General features: G+C 38.8%; 1 pseudogene; it reads left to right on the top strand.

The window, feature by feature from the left end:
- LOC113359267 overlaps positions 1 to 20,701 on the top strand; it is a 72,546-nt pseudogene extending 51,845 nt beyond the window's left edge.
- The last annotated feature ends 555 nt before the right edge of the window (positions 20,702 to 21,256 follow it).

Here is a 21,256-nt window from a genome sequence, read left to right as displayed (position 1 = left end):
GATGTATTCATGTTGTTTTGAAGATGCTGGGTTGATCTTCCCAATGATGTCTAGTCCCCATCTGTAGAAAGGCCACAGACTATTCACATAATTCAACGGGAGACAAGGAGTGTGGACGAGATTACCATGGGTTTGGCATTGGTGACACCTCTGAACGTGTGCGGCTGCATCATCTTCCATGGTTGGCCAATAATATTTCTCATGAATTTGAAGAAATAGTTTCCTCTTTCCTTGATGTTCTCCATCATGTACTTCCTTCAGGATTGTAGGGATTTCATGTTCGGCTAAGCACCTCAGTAAATTTCCACCAAAGCTTTTGCGGTATAAGATCCCATCGAGATAGACGAATCTCTTAGCTTTCTGAATGAGTTTGACTGCTTGCTTTTTTCCAGTGGTAGTTCGTTGTCCCGGAGGTATTTGATGTAAGGCTCCCTCCAGTCCCCAGTGTGGTGGACCGTCAAAACCTCCAAGTGATGAGGAGGTGTTTGGCAATCAGGACAAGATCCTTGTAAAGCTCTTGACTGAGTCTCCATGGATGGCCAGTAGTACCCCATTCTTTGAAGCTTTCTGTAAAGTGTTACCACTAACGTTTGCCCACAGACTTCCTCATGTATGCGCTTGAGCTGTTCTTCCGCTTCGTCGCTCCCAAGACATCGTGATAGAGATCCATCAGGGTTTATAGTATACCCTCCATGAAGCAAGAAGTAGTTCTTCAATTCCTTGAGGCTGACTTGGCCTTCTGAAATAGAGCTGTCAATTCATGAATGATGGGTGCTCGCCAATCGTTCGCTGGAATGTCTTCGATCTGAGTGAGCCAAGTTGAAGATACGTACGCCTCTGTACAGTGATCGTTTTCTGTGCTCCTTCGAATTGCAGCTTGGAGGCGAGAGTTGCTAGGCAATCAGCATGCCTATTGTTAGTCCGTCCAGTATGGACGATCGTTGCGTCAGCAAAATAGGTCAACAGTCGCTGAGCTTCGGTTCTGAATGGAGCAAGTGTGATTTCTTTGAGAGAATACGTTCCATTCATCTGGTTGACCAATAATTTTGAATCTCCCCTTATCTCGAGGTGTGTTGCTCCTGCTTGCTTGGCCAAGGATAATCCTAATAGGAAGGCTTCATATTCCGCTGAGTTGTTGGTGCAGTGGAAATCCAACTTGAACGAATGTGAGAAAACTTCACCAGATGGAGACACCAGCACTATGCCCGCTCCTCCGGTGTCACTACTAGGGGTGGCAGATCCATCAAAGTATAGAAGCCATGTTTCTTCCTTGATGACCAAGATGTCTGGGAATTCGCCGGGCACTTCTTCATGTAGTGTTGTTGTGTCTTCCCCTGGAAAAGCGCGAGCAAGTCTGCGACCGCTTGACCTTTGATGGCTTTAGGTGGCGTGCAAGCTATGTCAAATTCTGACATCTGGAGTAGCCACTTCGCTGGTCTCCTATCAAGGCTGGCTTTGATAGCAAGTTTATGGGATCAGCTTTGGAGATGAGTACGACCCTGTTAGATAGTAAGTAATGTCTGAACTTCTGGATTGCATGTACCAATGCCAGGCATGCCCTTTCGGCCTTTGGATATCGGAGTTGAGCATCTCTCATTGTGCGGCTGAAGTAGTAAATCGGTCGTTCGACGCCTTCGTCGTCTTCCTGAGCGAGGAGTGCGCCGATGGACGTCACTGGAGGCTGTGTAAAGAATCAGAGCGTCCCTGCACTGGAGACCTCATGACGGCCGGTGACAATAATATTGTTGTATTTTATGGAAAGCTTCTTGTTGAACAGCTGTCCAGGTGAAGCTTGCTCCTTTCTTCAGCAGAGGTGTGAACGAAGCAATGAGTTGAGCTAATCCAGGAATGAAGCGTCGAATATAATTTACCTTGCCCATAAAGCTCTGTAGTTCCTTCACGGTACGTGGAGGAGGCATGGTGGTAATAGCTTTTCCTTGTCTGGGTCGACTTTGATCCCTTCAGCCGTGACCAGGAATCCTAAGAATTTTCCGGAAGAAACTCCGAATGCGCACTTTAAAGGATTCATTTTTAATTTGTATTCTCTGCACTTTCAAACACCTGCCTTAGAACTTCGAGATGAGATGCTCGAGTCTTCGATTTTACCACCACATCATCAACATAGTCTTCTACTTGCTTGTGCATCATGTCGTGGAATATGGCAGTCATGGCTCGTTGATAGGTGGCACCAGCATTTTTAATCCAAAGGGCATCACAGTGTAGTGAAAATTCCCAATGGGAGTACGGAACGCAGTCTTGTTGGCGTCATGTTCATACATCTTGATCTGGTTGTACCCACTATAGCCGTCCATGAATGAGAACATACCGTGACCACTGGTTGCATCGACGAGCATGTCAATGTTGGGTAGAGGAAAATCATCCTTTGGACAACATTTATTCAAGTTCCTGAAGTCGACACAACATCTGATTTGACCATTTTTCTTCTTAACAGGTACCACATTTGCTAGCCACGTTGGATGAAGAATAGGCTTGATGAACCCTGCTGCCAACAGTTTCTGGATTTCGACCTTGATTTGCTCCTCGACTTCGTGTCTAAATTGTCTGGGCGGTTGTTTGACAGCTTTGGAACCAGGGACGATGTGCAGGTGATGGGTGACGAGTTTGTCATCCAGACCCGGCATTTCTTCGTACGTCCAGGCGAAGACATCTTGATATTCTTTCAATAATTTTACCAGCTCGGTCCGCTCCTCTGGTGATAGCGCTGAACTGATCAGGATTGGCCTTGGATCGTCTTCAGTCCCAATGTTGATTGTTTCAAGATCGTCAGTGGTAGAGTCAGTGCGTCCTGTAGTTGTCGTGGGGCATCTTGGACTTCTTCTTCAAGTGATAGCTCACTCTGACACGATTCTTCATGGTGGGGAGACTTTTCATCGTTCTCCCCGATTAATTGTAATCTTTCGTCGGAGATAAATGACTCTCCTTCTACGTCTCGATCGGTCGTGAAGTTTTCCCTGGAGTTGAGACTTGATCATTATGGCGTTTAGTCGGTGTAGGTGACTTGATCATTTTAGCAGCTGAGGATGACGGATCGTTATCATCCTTCTCGATAGTCTTCAGCTTGGAAGTGGAGTACTGTGAATCCTGCTTGGAGGTTCCGGGACCCTTTTTGAGATTCAAGGAACTCAGTATCATAGACGGAGCATAAGGAGATGATGAAGCCGGAATGCGAACGATCTTGTTGTCGAGCAGGGCCTTCATGCATTGATGGTATGTTGAAGGAACCACCTTGTTATCATGGAGCCATGGGCGTCCCAGTATTATGTGGTAGTCAGGTTCTTGCTCGATCACATGAAACTTTGCTTTCGATCGAATCGGCCCCACCCTCAAATATGTATATCCATATGTATGGCTTTGACTTCCTTCAAATCCTGTCATTAGGATGGGATAGCGAACGATTTTACCTTGTGGGAATCTGGCCATCCTGAGAGTCTTCATAGTGACAATGTTGGTGGAAGCACCGGTGTCAACAAGAGCTCTTCTAAATTCGGTGCCTTTGATGAAACCAGTGACATACAATGCTCGGTTGTGTCCTTCATCCGTCATGCGATCTTCTTCTCCAAAAGAGATGTTGTCGATCGAATGCCCAGGCACTAGGGAGACTTCTTCAACTGATGGTGTTGGTGGCGTTATTTGCACGCTGGATGATATCTGGTTGAGTGCTGAAAATGTGTTGTGCGCTGATCCCTGGAGAAGTGCAGGAGTTCACATAGATTTTCAATCAAATGTGTGACCTCTTGTTCCGGCTTCTCGTATGTGGTGAAGCTGTTGATTTGAGGGTCAGATGACGCTTCAGTCCCCGGTGTTGAGGCTTCTGGAGCGGAGATACCGCCTAACTCGGATGTTAATCTGATGAGAAAGTCGAGGATGTGGTTTATCGTCTCCTTCATCAGGTCCATGTTCCTGGTATGGACCTCTAGGATTTGAGCCAACTCTGCCAAAGTCGGGATCCCTCTGCCTTCCATGCCGCCAGGTGTAACATGAGGAATGTTGCCGTTTGAAATATTCTGATCTGAATTAGTTGAATTAGTCCTAAGACCAACCATCTTGTGAGATTGTTAGATTGCAACCGAGAGATGATCTCCCACTGTGGTCGCCAATCTGTAGATGGGAAAAACGATTTGCTGGTTTTTAAGGAATTGAGGAGACGACCGTACGGAGGAGACTCCTCGAACCGAGCGAAATGTTAAACCTCACACAGATGCACCGCTGCAAAGGGGGTGCTTTAGATTCGAGAGATCAATCTGTAGTACTCCGGCCTAAATCAAGACAATGACCGTTCCAGAGTAAATTCGGTCACAAGAGGATGGGTTGATCTGTAGGAGGGAAGCTGAGAAATGTGTGGAATCAATGGTAATCAAAGATTGTGGGTGTGTGAATTCCGAATACGATAAGCTCTGAGTGATTGAAATTGCTCAATTGAGAGTAGTTGCTCAATTGATGAGTTGATGATCTCGTGTTGTCGATGAGACGTGAGATTGATGATACTGATGATGATGATTCAATCATGATTCAGAGACTTATTTATATTGCTGGAATTTTAGACACCATGATTCCATGAAGTGTGACAGTTGATGGAATCAAGGAGTGGGGAAGTGGAGATCGTGTTTGAAACCAGTTGCTCAACGTGTGGAGACTTGGTCGATTTTCCACCCACTACCTCGTGAATTCCTTCAACTGATTGCACGACTTGCTCACATTCCATCGTGTGTTTGAACACACGTGCCGTAGACCGCCAGACCAAAATCCTAAGTGATATCCCCCCAAGTGACACGATTGACGTCTCGTGGTTTGTTAGTCAATTGATGACTTCATGGTTTGATGGGACGATGAGTCCATGTAGTTGCTGAGTGTCGAACATGATGTTCTGAAACTCATGAATTGAACATGCCATGAGACAGAGGTATAATTCTTACGATGAAGTGAGCAAGTGTTTCTCATTCGGTGGATCATTGAATATTGATTGTTGAACAAATATTCCTTGGTTTGAGCAAATATTTATCATCTGAGCAAGTGTTTCTCATATGATGAATTATTGAATATTTGATTGTCTGAGCATGTGTTGCTCATCTGATGGATTATTGGCAGCGTACCAAAAAATATTAATTAGAATACTGGTCGTTGAACCGAGCATAATTAATAAAATTAATGACCATGAGGCCGTCGTAAAATTATTAAGTTTGGAATCTGGAATGATGATCCTTGGATTCGGAAACCCTAATTTGATCAATTGATGATCAATTCATGGTTCGTCAGAAGTTTAACCATGGGATGAAGGAGGGAGCGACTACATGGGACCGTGGATCAACCATGTAGTGTCCATATGCTCACGTGAGCAAATAAGAAAAACTCCTGAAGAGTTGAAGATTTGCTAGTGAAAAAATGATTAAATGCTGGTTTAATCATTTATTCGAAAATGCTCGTCTGAGCCTTAGGTGAGAAAACCTAATTAATTATGACGAGGTGAGGGACCGACCATGGAGTCATGAAACCGGCCCTGGGTTGTCACGTGACCTCCTGACGATCACTTCATGAAAATCCAAAGTGTTTGGAAGAGTTTTGGACCTAATACGAGCAATTGTGCATATTAGGTCAAAACTGTGAAAATTGATGGGACCAGCTTCAGTGAGCCAAAGAGCCAATCTTGGTCGGCCAAGATAGCGTGCTCGCGTCCCCAAGGCGTCCGCGTCTCAGTCCTGAGAATTTTTATATTTTCTGGCGTGCAATTGAGCATCCATTCGAGAAAATATGCCAAAATTAGGGTTTCGACGAAACTGAGGAAAACACCATGAGATGATGAAAAATAATTATAAAATACGGAATAAGGAGGCGTGGGACTAGAGCTGGAAAACAAGCTGGAAACTCGCAAGTTTGCCCGGCCCGACCCATAAAAACCCGCGCCCGTCTTGGCTGGTTTCTATACAAGCCGGGTTAGGGTTGGAGAAATGTTGGCTTGTTGAAAAACGGGTTAATACGTCCCGTCCTGTAAACCCGCGGGTTCAACCTGTAAACCCGTGTGAATGATATATATTCGCTGTCACCCATTTCATAACCTTAAAATCTAAATTTTTAGGTATTTTTATTTATTCTCAACTCACAGGCGGTAACCTATCTCATGACCACCGCAATCACCAGTCTATTTATCCTTCTTCTTCTTATTCTTCTTCTTCTTCTCCATACAAAGAGTTGGGATTTTAATTTGATTATACTGTTAGGTGAAGTCAAGCAGTGAAGGCGATTCTGGTTCAGTCTGATGAATCGAGAATTCGAGATGAACTGAAGAAGGTGGATAAATCATTGAAATGGAAGTTCTGTGATAAAATTTGAGATGGGTTTATATGATTCAAGGGGTTTGAACTATTTTGAATCAACAATTTAGGATTTGATTGATTCAAGATTAGGGTTTATGAGAATTATAGCTGTTATTATTGTTGTTGTTGTTAATGAAGTCGGGGTTTTGGATCTGGGGTTGAGACTTGATTGTAATTGCTCGAATTTGATGATACTGATTTGAAATTGAGAATGGTTTCGGTAGTTGTGATTGAAGAAGGGTTTGTTTTAAATTCAGGTTGGTAGTGGCGGAAGTGAAGATAATTTCTATTTGTCTGTGGTTGAGCTGTTGCAAGGGTTTCGATGTCTCCCTGGTTGAGCTTGAGAATCAGTTTTGATTTTTGATTGATGGGGCAACAAGGTTTATTTGATTGAATTATATGGCATGCATGTTTAATTGGTTGATTAGGGGTTATTTGAAATTGAATCTTTTTACATCTATTATATGATGATTCTTGTTTTGGAGCTAATTATTATGTATGTAATTGAGAGATGCTTTTAATTCTTAGATCTATGTATGTGCTTCAAAAAAAATGTATGGGGAAACAAGGTCTCTGTAGAGAAGATGGTGAAGACCGAAGACTGTTTAAACCCCTTTGATTAATTTGGAAACTAAATTAATAAAGTTTTAATTTTTAATATTGAGAATTTACGGGCTAACATGTGAGCCCGCAAGTTGTACCCCTAACGGGTGCGGGTTGGAGAAATGACCACCCGTGAAGAATATCAACCCGCAAGCTTTGGCCCGTATTAACCTGTAACCCGCGGGCTGGTCACAAGCCAGCCCCGGCCCGCCCGTTTGCCAGCTCTACGTGGGACCTCCGTGGTCAAGGCATGGTCGGCCGGTCGTGACCACAGTCTCGTGGTGCCTTTTCCTTAATTTTATAATATTTTGATGATTTTATGAAAAATTCATGAATTTTGAGAAATTTGATGAATTTAGGGAGTTTCCATGAATTGAAGGAGTTTTCATGAGTTCAGGGAAGCAAAAAATATTAAAATAAAAAAAACGAGGACGTGTGGGACCGTGGGAGGCATGGCCGACCGGCTTAGGCCCGGTCCCACGAGTTTCCCTAATTTTTGTGTATTTTTTATGTATTTTTGATGAATTGAGGGAATTTTTCCTAATTTGAGAGAAATACCATGAAATCAAGGAATTTGATGAATTCAAGGAAAACTAATAATAAAACAAAGGGGCGTGTGGGACCGGCTAGGGCATGGCCGGCCGGCCAAGGCCCGGTCCTACAAGTTTTCATAACTTATTTTATTATTATTTGATGATTTGTGCAAAAATACCATGAAATCAAGGAGTTTTTCATGAAATTAGAGAAATAATAATAATAATAATAAAATAATAAGGAATCATGGGGTGTGGGGCCGGTTGGCCAATGGTCACGCCCCACAGTCCTTTCCTTAATTTTATATTATTTTTTATGGATTTATGGAAGTACCATGAAACCGAGGAGTTTCCTCGGGACGAACGAGATTTGATAAAATGAGAGAATTTTCATCAAATCATGGAAAATAATAAAAATGCATTAAAAATATAAAACTGGCGTGGGATTGACCACGACACGGTCGGTTGGTCGTATGTCCGTGCTCCCAGCACCCTGGTCAATATTTTTAATTATTTATTATTTTCTTCTCTATTTTGCATAGGTTCATCGTTTCGTTGTATTTTTGAAATACTCGTTCGTGCGATGACTGTTAGTGTATCGTCGTTGAATACACCTTCACCATTTGAATCGGGGCTTACTTAGAGGTAGCTCAGACGCCCGGTTGTTGATTATTTATTACTAATTGTGGAATCCAGTGGAGAATAAATCACAAAACTGAGTAATAAGATGTTTATTATTAATTCATAGGATCGGCTGAGGATTCGACTACGAATTCAGAATAATAAAGTGAGCATTACCATTCCATGGGATCGTAGATTCGACCACAAAATCAGAGTAATTAAGATTTATCTATTACTATTTATGAGACCAGTTCTGGATTCGATCATGAATTCGGAGTAATGAGATAATATAGTTATTGATATTCTATGAGATCAAGCCGTGGATTCGATCATAGAATCAGAACAATTGTTATTATCATTCCATGGGACCAGTCGTGGATTCGACCATGGAATATGAGCGATTGTAATTAGGAATAATTAACTTTGCGGCTCTATACTAGCAGAACAAGCTGTCTAGGAGCATTAATTATCCTGATACGAGCTTGTCAGTAAGTCATATCCTTTATATAGTCAGGGTAAACTCAGTGTTTGTTCCTGAAGACGTTATCGCTCTATACTAGCAGAGCAAGGTGTCTTGGAGCCGTCCATCTCGTGATACTATATAGAAATAATCACTGAAAGTATTCAGTATTCATAAGATATGCCGTTGTCCAGTCGTGAGACTACATATCCACATGTACTCTGAGAGAAGGTACTCTCCGTTGAGAATTCGATGAGAGACCCGTGTCTCGATACTCACGTCTGATTGCTGAATCAGAGCTTCGTATAATTATGAGTTTACGAATTTATCCTTTGTCGAAAATCCACCATCTACAATGGCATAATCCCTTTAAGCGATATTGATCCACATTGGCAACAATTAAGTTTTGTCCCTCCTCCAAAAGGCGGTGTCAATGAAGATTTTGGTGACAATGAAATTGGAAGGGCGGTTATCGAAATGTACCAGAACATGAATAATGAAAGGTTCGCGGACTGAGTTCGCGGACTTACACGCAAACGAGTTTTTGGAAAGTCCCAGCAGAAATTCTCGGTACAAGAACTTCCGTCAGTTCGCGGAATGAGTTCGCGGACTGGGTTTGCGGACTTGGCAAAGCCAATTCCTCCGGTTTTTCTCAATTAACAAAGTTCGAAAACTTTGGATTAAGGAATACATGGTTATGTAATCTAAACTCTCATTCCAATCACTGAGACATTCTCAAAGGACGTTATATAGGGTTATTCACAGACCGTTTCGCGTCAGAGCAATTCTCAAAGTAATTGAAACTTTTCATGACTTTCGTCACTAGGTGAAGATAAACTTTATCAAAGCGAAACGCTTTACCAACACATGATTTCGAGATATAGATGGGCGAGATATACTCGTCTCAAAATACCAAATGTGTATGATCCAGTCTATATAGCATACGACTTTTGTATCATAAGAAGTAGGAGATAAAAGAGATAGACTTTTGAGTGATAGATAAGTTCAAGTCTCCACATACTTTTTTGTTGAAGAAGTTCCGCGGTTCCTTGAGTAGATCTTCGTCGTTGTATGATGAATCGCCATGAAGTCCTTGAGCTCATTTAAACTTTTCTATCCTAGTCCGAGATTTAGCTATGTAGGCTAGAAACCAAGACTCATAGTTTTGATCACTAACATTGACAGATATGCTTGAGATAGCAACGCATGCGAGGTCGACCGAGCTATGCTCTAACAGTTTTTTTCTTCGGAATGCGAGTCGTATGGGCCTAACTAAAATCACTTGATTCATTTGGATTTGAATATATTTTTTTTGTGAGGTAAATCTGACACATTTGACTCAAAATATGTGAGTCAATGGCATGGGTCCATGAGTCAAGGATATTTCATACCTGACTAAAGTGAGTCTGAGTCTGGTGTTAATCCTGAGTTAGAGGTCGAGTCAGATCTGATTCAAAATATAAAACAAACGGTCTGACATATGATTCACGACGAGTCAGGGGTTAACTCAAATCCAAATCGCGGGTCAGATGCAAACAAACATGGTTCTTTTGCGGAATAAACCTCTTTGATCATGTAAATCAAATCTGCTACAAGTCAAAAATAAAAACAAAATGGCGTTGCAGATTTGTTAGCTAAGAAGTCTAGAGTTAGTAAGTCCAATTTTGAATATTGTTGCCATTTCCCTCCGTACATCAACTCTTGCATCTGCAAGGAAATACCTGTTGTAACTTCTTAATTCATTAATAAATTACATTTTTATAATTAAAAAAATAAGTATACATTTTGGGAATTTCATCCAACCCAATCTGCATTTAAATAAACAGATTCTCTTCTTGGCGGATTAGACATATGCATTTTCTAAATTCATCATTTTGGTGAATTGGATGCTTATTAGATAAGGGTGTACATACTTACGCATATCGTCATTCCTATTTTACCCGTCAATTTCTACTTGTATTTGTATCCTACCCGCCATCTAAAGGGTATGGTGATGGGTAGCTCTATTGATACCCTTCACAAAATGCCAGGGTGGAGGATGGAGCTCAAAATTATGCTACCCTACCCGTCCAGATATATGCTTATTTTTTATAGCTCACTTATTCTAGCAGTGCAGCTACAATGTCGCCCATCTTAATTTTTTGACGCGTTTTATAAATTGTTTTTTTCTTCTTCTATTTACGGGGATTTATATGGAGCTACTTTTTAGGAGAAATTAATTTCATGTTGTATGTGAAAAAAATTAGGAAATTTCTCTATTTAAAGCTAATTTTTAATATGTATTGATAAATAAAGAGGGGCCACATACTTAAAGTATGTGGCCCGACCACATCGCAACGATGGAGGTATTCTAGCATTACTCATTGTCTTGGTCGTTTATTACCTTCTTATATAAAAAAAGTCTGCCTTAAATCTTCTACAGTATAACCTTTGTATAACATTGCGATCAGATAAAGATATGTTGGAGGTTATTCTTATACATAGGTAATTTTTACAAAGAATAACGCAAGTTGGGATCAGAAAATTTTATTCATACGTGGAGTTTATTCCTTTATAGAGTATTCTTATATGGAGGTTCCTTTATACATTTAAAATTATATAAACTAATGTTATTGGGATCAGCAAAATTTATCAATTAAGCGAGATCATTTATTAAACGAGTTAAAACTAGCTTTTGCAAGCCTAGTTGGGATCAGATAAGTATATTATTTCAGAGAGATTATTAAATAACCAAATATTAATTAGTGGAGTTCCAAACTTCCGACAACCTCACACTGCATGGCTAATCAACACTATGAAGAAAAATCAGACGGTTAGGAATGAAACAAAGCAATAGGCGAACCCATTATCCTGAAACCAATCAGTATATCTAGTTAAGAAAAATACTTCCAAAGAAGTTTTAAACAAATATAAAATCCAACGCACATTCCAAAGAAGTTGTAGAAACAGAGAGCGGGGGTATTTATCTTCTTCGTCACTGGATTTAATTACACCATATCTAGAGCCTAACATGACAGGTAGAATTTCAATTTAGACAAACTCCTTAATAGTATCTCAGATGATTTTTATAATCAAAATCTAATTGTTAGAGCACTATTGGATCGAACTCACAAGTTTTGTTATCCCAAGCTTGTTATCAATGTTAGTTGATCAAATTTATATTTTGATTTCTAGCCTATTAAAGTCAAGTCTCAAACTACGATTAGAGTATGGTAGTTGAGTATCAGACATCACTAAAAAAACCTCAAATATTGAAGACTGAAGATCAAACGAAAAAATTTGGAGAACTTCATCGACAAAGAGGTATGCGAAGACTGAATCATTCTATTTACTCACAACGTTCATCATTTTATATTTATGAGGCTATGTCTTGTGATTTTAGCAGATTTCATATTGCAAATAAGAAATTTTGAGACAAGCTTGTCTTGATAAATCTCTCGAAATATGGTTCAAGGAATATATGTTCATAGATCCTTAACAATCTTAGTCAAGAACAATTTATTGTTCAAGAGCTACTTTTGTTTCAAGTTGATCATTTGGAATTTTCCCAAGCAACGGCATTTCATATTTATGGAGATTGAGAATGTTTCAAATTGTCAAAAAAGAGTTTTCATAACTGTTGAGGTTATGGACACAAGGTAGGTATGCATACCTGGTACGCGTATCCCATACATTTTAGTTCCGGAACAAGGGAGATATGTGTACCCTGAGGTTCTGAGTTTGTGAATATAAGGGACGTATGCATACCCCAAGGGCCCAAGTTCGTGAATTTTTAAGGGTACACATATCCAGTACGCGTACCCTGGCATCCTGAGTTCACGAATTGGTCCATAGGTATGTGTACCCTTACATATACCCACTCAATACGAACTAAGCAGATGCCCATACATTACTTTCACAAATATGTTTGGCATCGCTACAACTCTCATAAACATTTCTAAAACAACTGTATTCACTAAATCAATCTATGTTTTTGAATTTTGGTTTAAGTCCTAAGTGTCATTGAACATGATTATGCGTATAAGTTCATAAGGGATATTTTCGATGAACTATCATTGTACACGGTTCCATAAACCTGAACCGGAGTGTATATTCTTCCATGTAGTTTCAAGACACACTTTTCATATGCTTATATGAATTCCTAACAAGAATATTATCTAAAACTGATAAGCGTTTGCTTAAATCTCAGGTGTCGTAGATTGAATTTTAAGTTACCTATAGTCTTGGAAATATATAGAGACTCAATCAACTGAGAATTTCAATCCCTGACACTTATGTGTCCTAATTTCTTGCTAGAGTCGTCCTCTATTAACCTAGGTTTCCTTTGATAAACATAATTAGGTTTAAGACTTAAATACTTCACTTAGGGATTCGTGAATCCATATCCGATTATTTAGAACCTGATAGTTCGTGTATCCTGATCTAGTTCTTATTAATCGTCGAGTTTTTCGTCAATCTCCGATCAGAAACGAGATAAATAGAAATCGCAGAGTTCTCTTTGTCTTAAACTTTGTGAATCGCAAAGATAAATATCTATAACTTTTATTTATTGATTATTCTTAATTTTTCATGAGAGGTGGTTAGTAATCCAGGCTTCTCGGCTAATTAATGTAAGTATTTCGTATTCGTGAGGTTTGCTAGCTTTGTCTATTGCAAACCGATTTCTAAGCTTTGACCTAAACGATATAAAGGGAAATCAAATATGTTTTTTCTGTTAGAAGCATTTTTATCAAAAGTGTTCACTTAGGTGAAATAACTCTTAGACTGCAAAAGGACGTCATCTAATGGAATCAATTGCGTAGAGACTTGTGAGGTTCAGGAGACGTAAGGAGCATGTCTGAAGCTGAATTGCTTCGACAGTTAATTCGGTCTCAATTACATTCTAGTCCGAAGATTGATAATAGGCTACTGTCTGTAGCAGCTTAACACAGTTTGGTGTTCAAAGCTGGACAAGCTCTCGAGGTTTTTCTGCAGGTATAATTTTCCTCGTTAACGGAAAAGTTGGTGGTGTACTTGGTACCCTCCCCTTTTCACAAATGAGTGAATATATCAGGAAAGGTGCAAAGATAAGTTTTTTACATCGTTTGTGTTTGTACCCTATTCATCGTATGTTTTTATCAAGTTGGTATTGTATTTGTACCTCACATTTTCAATCGGTATCAGAGCATACAAACACCGTTAAACCTAACAAGTCTGTGTTTATGGCGATCTGAATATATGGACAAGAGTTCAATCTCTATGAACGTACCACCAGCCTTCGATGATAAAATTTACTTATGGTGGAAAATAGCTATGCGCTTCTTCTTACAAGCTCGTGATTTCCAAACATGGGTACTTGTCGCTAAGGGGTATAAAAACGCGGCGGTTCCAAATACACCACCAACTTTTTCGTTCGGCAACCTATATGGAAAAAACCTAATAAAATTACAGGTGGACCAACTCAATGATCCTTGACAATATATATATATATATAGTTATCGTTATATCTCTACCTCTTCTCAATCAGTATGTGTATAGATAATGAGTCCATGAACCAGATTGTAAAGAAGAGTACTTGGACGATCTCAAAAATCAATATCCAAGATCAATCTAGTTGTATCCCAATAATCCAATCGGAATTCTGCCAAGTAATAAAACTTGTTATCTATCTTTCAAGATACGAGTCTCATAATCGATCATAATTAGATGAACTGTATATACTTAGATTGAATACGTACAACTTGCGTAAATCCACTATAAAGATAAATAATATAAGGTGGAAAAGGAAAAACACAAGAAACCAGAAGTTTTGTTAACGAGGAAACCGCAACTGCAGAAAAACCCCGATACCTCGTCCAGATTTGAACACCAAATTGTATTAAGTCTCTACGGATACTAGCCTACTATCGGACTTTGGACTGGAGTGTAGTTAATACTGAATCCACACTCCAAGTGATTCAGTTACAATTGCGCTCCTTACGTCTCTTGAAACTTGCAAGGCTCTACGTAATTGATTCCTTTACCTGGCGTCCTTTATAGCCTAAGAGGTGCTTCAACCTCAGTGAAGACTTTTGATACCAATCTTCCTCTAACAGATATCCTATTTGATTTCCCTTTAGATCAACATCAAATAGCTAGCAAACCTTATGATCCAGAACACTTACAATCACTTAGATAAGAAGTCTGGATCTTTTACCACCTCTCAAGAACAACCTTCAAAAAATCAATTAAGATCAATTTTCAAATATCTATCTTGAGGAATCACAAAAAGTATAATTGGTCTTTGGTATTTAGGTTTTGGTCTAATATTTGTCCAATATTTGTGCTTGGTACCTGGACCGGATGTGGACCCGCATTGACTGTTTATGACCTGACTTTAATTAATTTTATAAATTAAATTTTTTTGGAAATTATGAGTTTACAATTATAACCACGATCCATCGGTTACAGGAAATTATCATACTTGCCATTTCTACCGATCCAGCTCCTCTGGATCATGATGGACTCGTTCTCAACAGTTTTACTCGACTCGGGATCTTTTCCTTCATCAGCAAACTCCAAGCATGAAACAAAATCATCAGTTCACCAAGACTCGAGCCAGAACCATTATAGACTCCTTTGTTCTCCACGGGCTCTGCATATTCATCAGCACCACACATGAGTTCTTCCCATTGCCACCAGCAGCCACCATTGTTGATCTCCATCTTCTTTCCTTCTCAGTTATCATCACATCCATTTACTCGTTCTCCAAAAACTGTGCAGTTTCCCCATTTATGACCGAGATACATCACAACACCTTCTATTGATCAATGGCAACATACAACACAACTGCTGTGTTAAAATCCATTTCAATCAAAACCCAAATTTCCCATCAACAGCAAACCAGCAAATTCAATAATCATCTCAAATTAGCGCCAAAAATTTGAACAAATTGAATACCCCAGAAAAAAAATTTTGTTACAATTAAAAGAATATAAAATAATAGAGAGGGAATTTTACAAATCATAAAACACCCACGTTGCTTCTCCAAGTGATCTCTTGCATGAAACCATAACAGATTCATGTTTTTCGTGGGTATAATCAAACAAATATATTGACTGTTCTTGTATAAAACCCATCAATAGATCCAATCTAAGCAAAGAAAAAAAAACTATCAAATCAAATCCCTAATTGTATCATTTCCGTCGTGTTGTGATAATACACAAATTGCTTGACCATGATTGTTTTGGTGATTGCAGTGCTAGTGCCGGAGAGATGGGGAATGGATACAGAGCCGTGGTGGTGGTGGTGGTGAAGGCTCGGATAAGGAAGAGAAAGATAAACTCTTTTCGGTAGGGGTGCACATACCCTACCCACACCCGCCAATCCTATTCTACCCGCCAGTTTTCTAACTGTATCCTACCCTATCCACTATTTGGCGGGTAGGGCGGCAGGTAGGGCGGCGGGTAAAGATTTTCTTAACCGCTAGTAAACGGGTAGGGTGATGGGTATAGGCCATATCCTACCCACCCTACGTAGGGGTGCACATACTCTACTCATACCCGCCAACCCTACCCTACCCGCCAGTTTTTTAACCGTATCCTACCCTATCCATTATTTGGCGGGTAGGGTGGCGGGTAAAAATTTCCTTAACCGCCAGTAAACATGTAGGGTGACGGGTATAGGTCATATCCTACCCACCCTACCCGTTGTGCAGCCCTACTTTTCGGTATATGGAGAAAATGGAGGATACAATAGTAAATTTGTTTAATAATTACATTTTATATAATCTTTTTATAATGAGGAAGGATCCCCTCACACTTTTATTATCACATTATCTCACACGTTTGACGTCATTTTTACGAATAAAAATCAAACCGTAACGAATTTGAAGCTAATATTTTGGGGATATGTTCCTCTTACCAATTTCTACATACCTACCAAAAATGAGAACATTCTGAAATATAAAACCTCACAATCTACCGGTCTTAGTTTCGACGGACGGAAATCCGTTGATTTTCAACGACTCATTTTCAAAGTAGTAGATGATGGTGTTATATGTCTCGAAATACGCTCATTTTTGGTAGCATGTAGAACTTGGTAAGAGGAACATATCCCAAAAATATTAGCTTCAAATCCTTTACGGTTTGGTTTTATTCGCAAAAATGATGCCCAACGTGTGAGATAGTGTGTTAATAAAAGTGTGAGGGGATCCCTCCTCTTTTATAATAACTAAAAAGAAGTTAAAACTTAACGTAGTTTATGCAGGTTAACGTCCAGTCCAGGTACCAAGCCCTAACATTGGGCAAATGTTAGACCAAAGCCTAGTGTTGGAAAAAACCCAAGTACCAAAGCCTAATTATCCCATCACAAAATCTGAGACGAAGAGAACTTGGTCATTTTTATCTATCTTGCCTGAAAGAGATTACGAGAACCTCGATAACATAAAAGCAAGATCATGATACACGAATTATAAAGGTAAATATAGTCGGACATGGCTTCACGAATCCTTAAAGCGAAGTCTTTTAGTCTTAGACCTAATTATGTTTCTCAGAGGAAACCCATGTCAATAGAGGATGACTCTAGCAATCAACTAGGACAAAAAGTGTCAGGGACTGAATTTACCAGTTGAAAAAACATCTCTATTTATAGTTTTTCAAGACCGATGATTGCTTAGAATTCAATCTAAGAGAACTTGGGAATCTAGCAAACACTTTGAACCTTGAAAATAAAGTAGACGAATATACACTATGGTCCGGTTATAGAACCGTGTATAATGATTGTTCGGTTTGGCAAATATGCCATGTGAACAATAAGAAATTTGTTATTTATTAAAACAGTTAAGAATTTAATCATGATGGACACACATAAGTGTTTAAATGATCAATGAAATTTTAGAAGTGTTCAAGAGAGTCGTAGCTATACTAAACATATTTAAAAAAATAAGTCTTTGATCATCTGCTAAATTCTACTGGGACCGTTGGTTAAATGGTTCATGAACCGTAAGGATTTTTCACGAGTCAGGATGCTATGGTTCGTGAACGGGGTTCACCAACCGTATAAGACTCCGGAATGCAGATGGCTACGATTTGTGAACCGGGTTCGCTAACTACTAGACTTTTAAAACCAACACAAAAATTTAGTTCACCATGGTTCATGAACTATCCCCAACTAAACTTACGGTTTGCGAACTGGTTCTCCATCCTTCCCTATATTTCTGAAACTCAGATATCTATGGTTTGCGAACTGGTTCTCCAACCTACCCTGAGGAAAATATCAGAAGTTCATGAATTTTTTTCTTATAATGTTTGAAACGTTCCCAAATAATAAAATCACTTATATGGGTTATTTTCAATTGATCCACAAATAAACCCAATCGAGGATTTCCTTTTCATTTTCTTTATTTTTCTTTCTTATTTGTTCTTCTCCTTTCCTTTCTCTATTTGTTCTTCTGCTGAGTTTCTGTAGGATTTGCATGAGAAATCATCGAATAAATTAGTAGAGGAAGAGGTATAAACAATGAAGGGGATGAGGTAATTTCAAATCAAGAAGGAAAACAATTATGGATCGAGGAAATAAATCAGAGAGAATCAAAATAGGATTTTGAGTTTGATTTTGAGCACGTGCGGAAATTGATAGGTTATTGGGTTGTTCTTGGATGAAGGACAGAAGGGTTATTGTTGAATCGAAGTTCTGAAGTCGTTTTGATGATAAATTGAATAATCTAGAAATTGTAAGAAAAGTCATGAAAAATGAAATTGAGGATTTAGAAGATTTATTGGAGGTGGATTTGACGTGAATTAGAGTATATGGTTGAAGAACAACTCGAAGATTGATGGATAGGGTTTTGAGATTGAGGTTTTGAAGTTGTTGATGAAGTTAAGATGGATGATCTGCAATTGTTGGAGTTGTTATAGGTGTTGATGAAAAATTGAAATAGAGAAATCAAATTAGGGTTGGAGTCCAAAGAGAAGAATAACGAAAGATTGAGACTAGGATTGTGGAGTAATCTAAGAGTGAGACCATTCTGAGGTAATTGATCTTTTCTGGTTAACTTTATAAAGTTGTTCTTTTTGGTTGTTGAAAGTGTCTTAATTGAAATTAAGATTTGAATTGAATATGGAATAGAACTGTTGGAGTGGTTAGGTTTGTTATGAATATCAAGGAAATGGTATGTGTTGCATCAATGCAAGAAATGGTCTGAGTTTGTTTGAATTACAATTATGGGAGTTGGTGGTGGATGAGTGTTAATGAAAATGAGACTACGAATGAGTTAGTAATGGTGGTGGTGGTATGAGCTAGATAAAAGTGGGAATTGTTATATTTGCAGGTGCAAGTGAACTGACATGGAAATAGTAATAAAACTATTCTTAGTTTAGATAAATAAGGTGTCGCAAGTTTGATTGTGTGGATTTGATTACAGTTGAGCCTATGAAGAAGTTACCAGTTTCTTGAGATGATGAATGAGTTTGTTAGAGCATAGCTCAGTTGAACTCACCAAGCGTTGGTATGTCAAGTTTGGTTGTCATATTTTAGTATCAAAACTCATCTAGAGTCGCTTGATTAAATACTAGAGTCAACTTCATTTAGGTTAGACTAGAAAGTCTAGGAATGTTGAGAAATACAAGTACTACTCCGAAGACCTCAAGAATGCGAAGAAGTAACGACTACAACGACGACATCATCCTTCCTCTTGAGGTTAGTAATACTGACTTGAACCTGTTTCATTCCTAACGTATCTTTCAAGTCGTGCTATATTGAAAACATAACTGTGAAGCTGTATATACTGTACATATTGTATATTACTATAGTTGTTATTAGATTTTGTATAGCGGCTTAATTCTGAGAGTATTCAAAACTGGACTAGGTCTCGGGGGTTTTCTGCATTTGTTGTTTCCTCGTTAACAAAATCTTGTTGTGTCTTTTACTTTGATTTTCGCATTATAGTTGTTTATTATAATAAAGTAAATTACACATATACGTTAATTCCGCATTATCTGATAGTGATCCTATAAAGTTTGGTTATTACCGAACCTATTATCAAGTAACATACTTCGCTATTGTATTCTCTCGATCTTGTATCCTTATAGTTGTTTATGGGTGAAAACTGTTTCTGCTGGTTTTGATAAATTTGGGTGAGCTCAATCTTATCGGTTCCGTTACATATGTTCTCGATATATAATATGATTTCCCTTCCTTATCTTCTGCAGACAATTACTGATGTGATCGTCAGTATTATATTTTACGGAACTAGACAATACATGAAAGCATCAAGCAAGGGTTCCGGGAATGCACGTTCAACGGCGTTAGTGTTATTCAACACTAGAGAAATAACTACTTATCAAACAGTTGAAGAGATGGCAAAACCAGATTCTAAAGCTCCATGGGGTAATAATTTTGGCTTTATACATGTGCCAATTCCGAAGATGATTAACGCAGAGACAGATGATCCAGTAGAGTTTGTATTAGAAGCTACAGAAATATTTAAAGAAAAGAAGAGCTCACTTGCCGTTTCTCTTACTGGGAGTTTACTTCAGATGATGAGAAGATTTAGAGATTCAGAGGCAAACTCTAAACTCTGAAAATTATTTCGATTTACACCTTCATGCCCCATTCACTGCAAAATAGTGCTTACAAGAATTATAATTCGCTTTTGTTTAGCATTGCAGGCAGTAGCTAGATATATCCACGGTGTATCACGAAAGACGAGCATGGTGATTACGAATGTGATAGGTCCAGTGGAACAAGTTTCTTTGGCAGATTATCCAGTTAAAGGCCTTTACTTCATGGTGGTAAATGTTCCTCAGGTATATATATGACATCTCACAGCTTGGTTTTTTGTAAGCGAATATTAGAGCTTCTGATTATAGTTTTTGTTTGTATGCCAAATATTTTCGCAGAACCTTACTATAACTGCGGTGAGCTATATGGGAAAGCTGAGGATTGGTGTGGGAGCTGAGAAAGAGTTGATCAATCATAAATTATTCATTACGTGCTTGGAAAATGCATTTGAAAAAATCTTCAACGATGCGATAAATATAACCTCCTCTTAGATTTTAATAAGCATCCGCAGGCATGAAAACTGCCAAAAAATTTCGTTACTTTTTATTGTGTTCGTTCAGTAATAAACTTCTTCTTGCAAGTTGGCAGTTGTGGTTTAAATTTCCTTGCCAATCTTTTGCTTTTCAACTTTCATGTGACACCAGCAACACCATATTACTTGAATTTTCTTGTTAAGATGTCACTTGCATGAGTTGCCATTTTGGCCCAAGATTAAATTTACCGTCCACAAGATCTGATAGTCGTCTGTTGTTTTGATGATTGATAGATCCTAAGCTAATCAGTTGTCACCCTACTAGGGCCACTACTACAGACCAAATGTAGGTGGCTTAGACAGGCGAAGGACTACACAATTTACGACTCGCTGACCATCCAAGCTATTTTACTGTGCACAATTAAGAGTGCACAGTTGACACAAGTGTGCACATCATATTCATTCCTATGAACAAGAACCCAACAACAAATCTTTATTTCCTAGTATAAGAATATTGAACTTATATTTAGAACCATGAAATGAATCCATTGGGAGTATGCTTTCACATAGACATGTAGGCATTCATGACAAAAGATATGATTGAGGTTTTATTATATATTGAGGCCCTGGACAACATTTCTCTGCAAGGGAATTATCATCAAATCCAAGAGTTACTGTGAGATTAAAATTTAACGAAACTAGAAAATAAGAAGACAGG

Source organism: Papaver somniferum, chromosome 3 (assembly GCF_003573695.1).
Source record: "Papaver somniferum cultivar HN1 chromosome 3, ASM357369v1, whole genome shotgun sequence".
Taxonomy (NCBI): domain Eukaryota; kingdom Viridiplantae; phylum Streptophyta; class Magnoliopsida; order Ranunculales; family Papaveraceae; genus Papaver; species Papaver somniferum.
The sequence above is the reverse complement of the archived record's forward strand: the minus strand, read 5'-3'. Positions and strand labels throughout refer to the sequence as shown.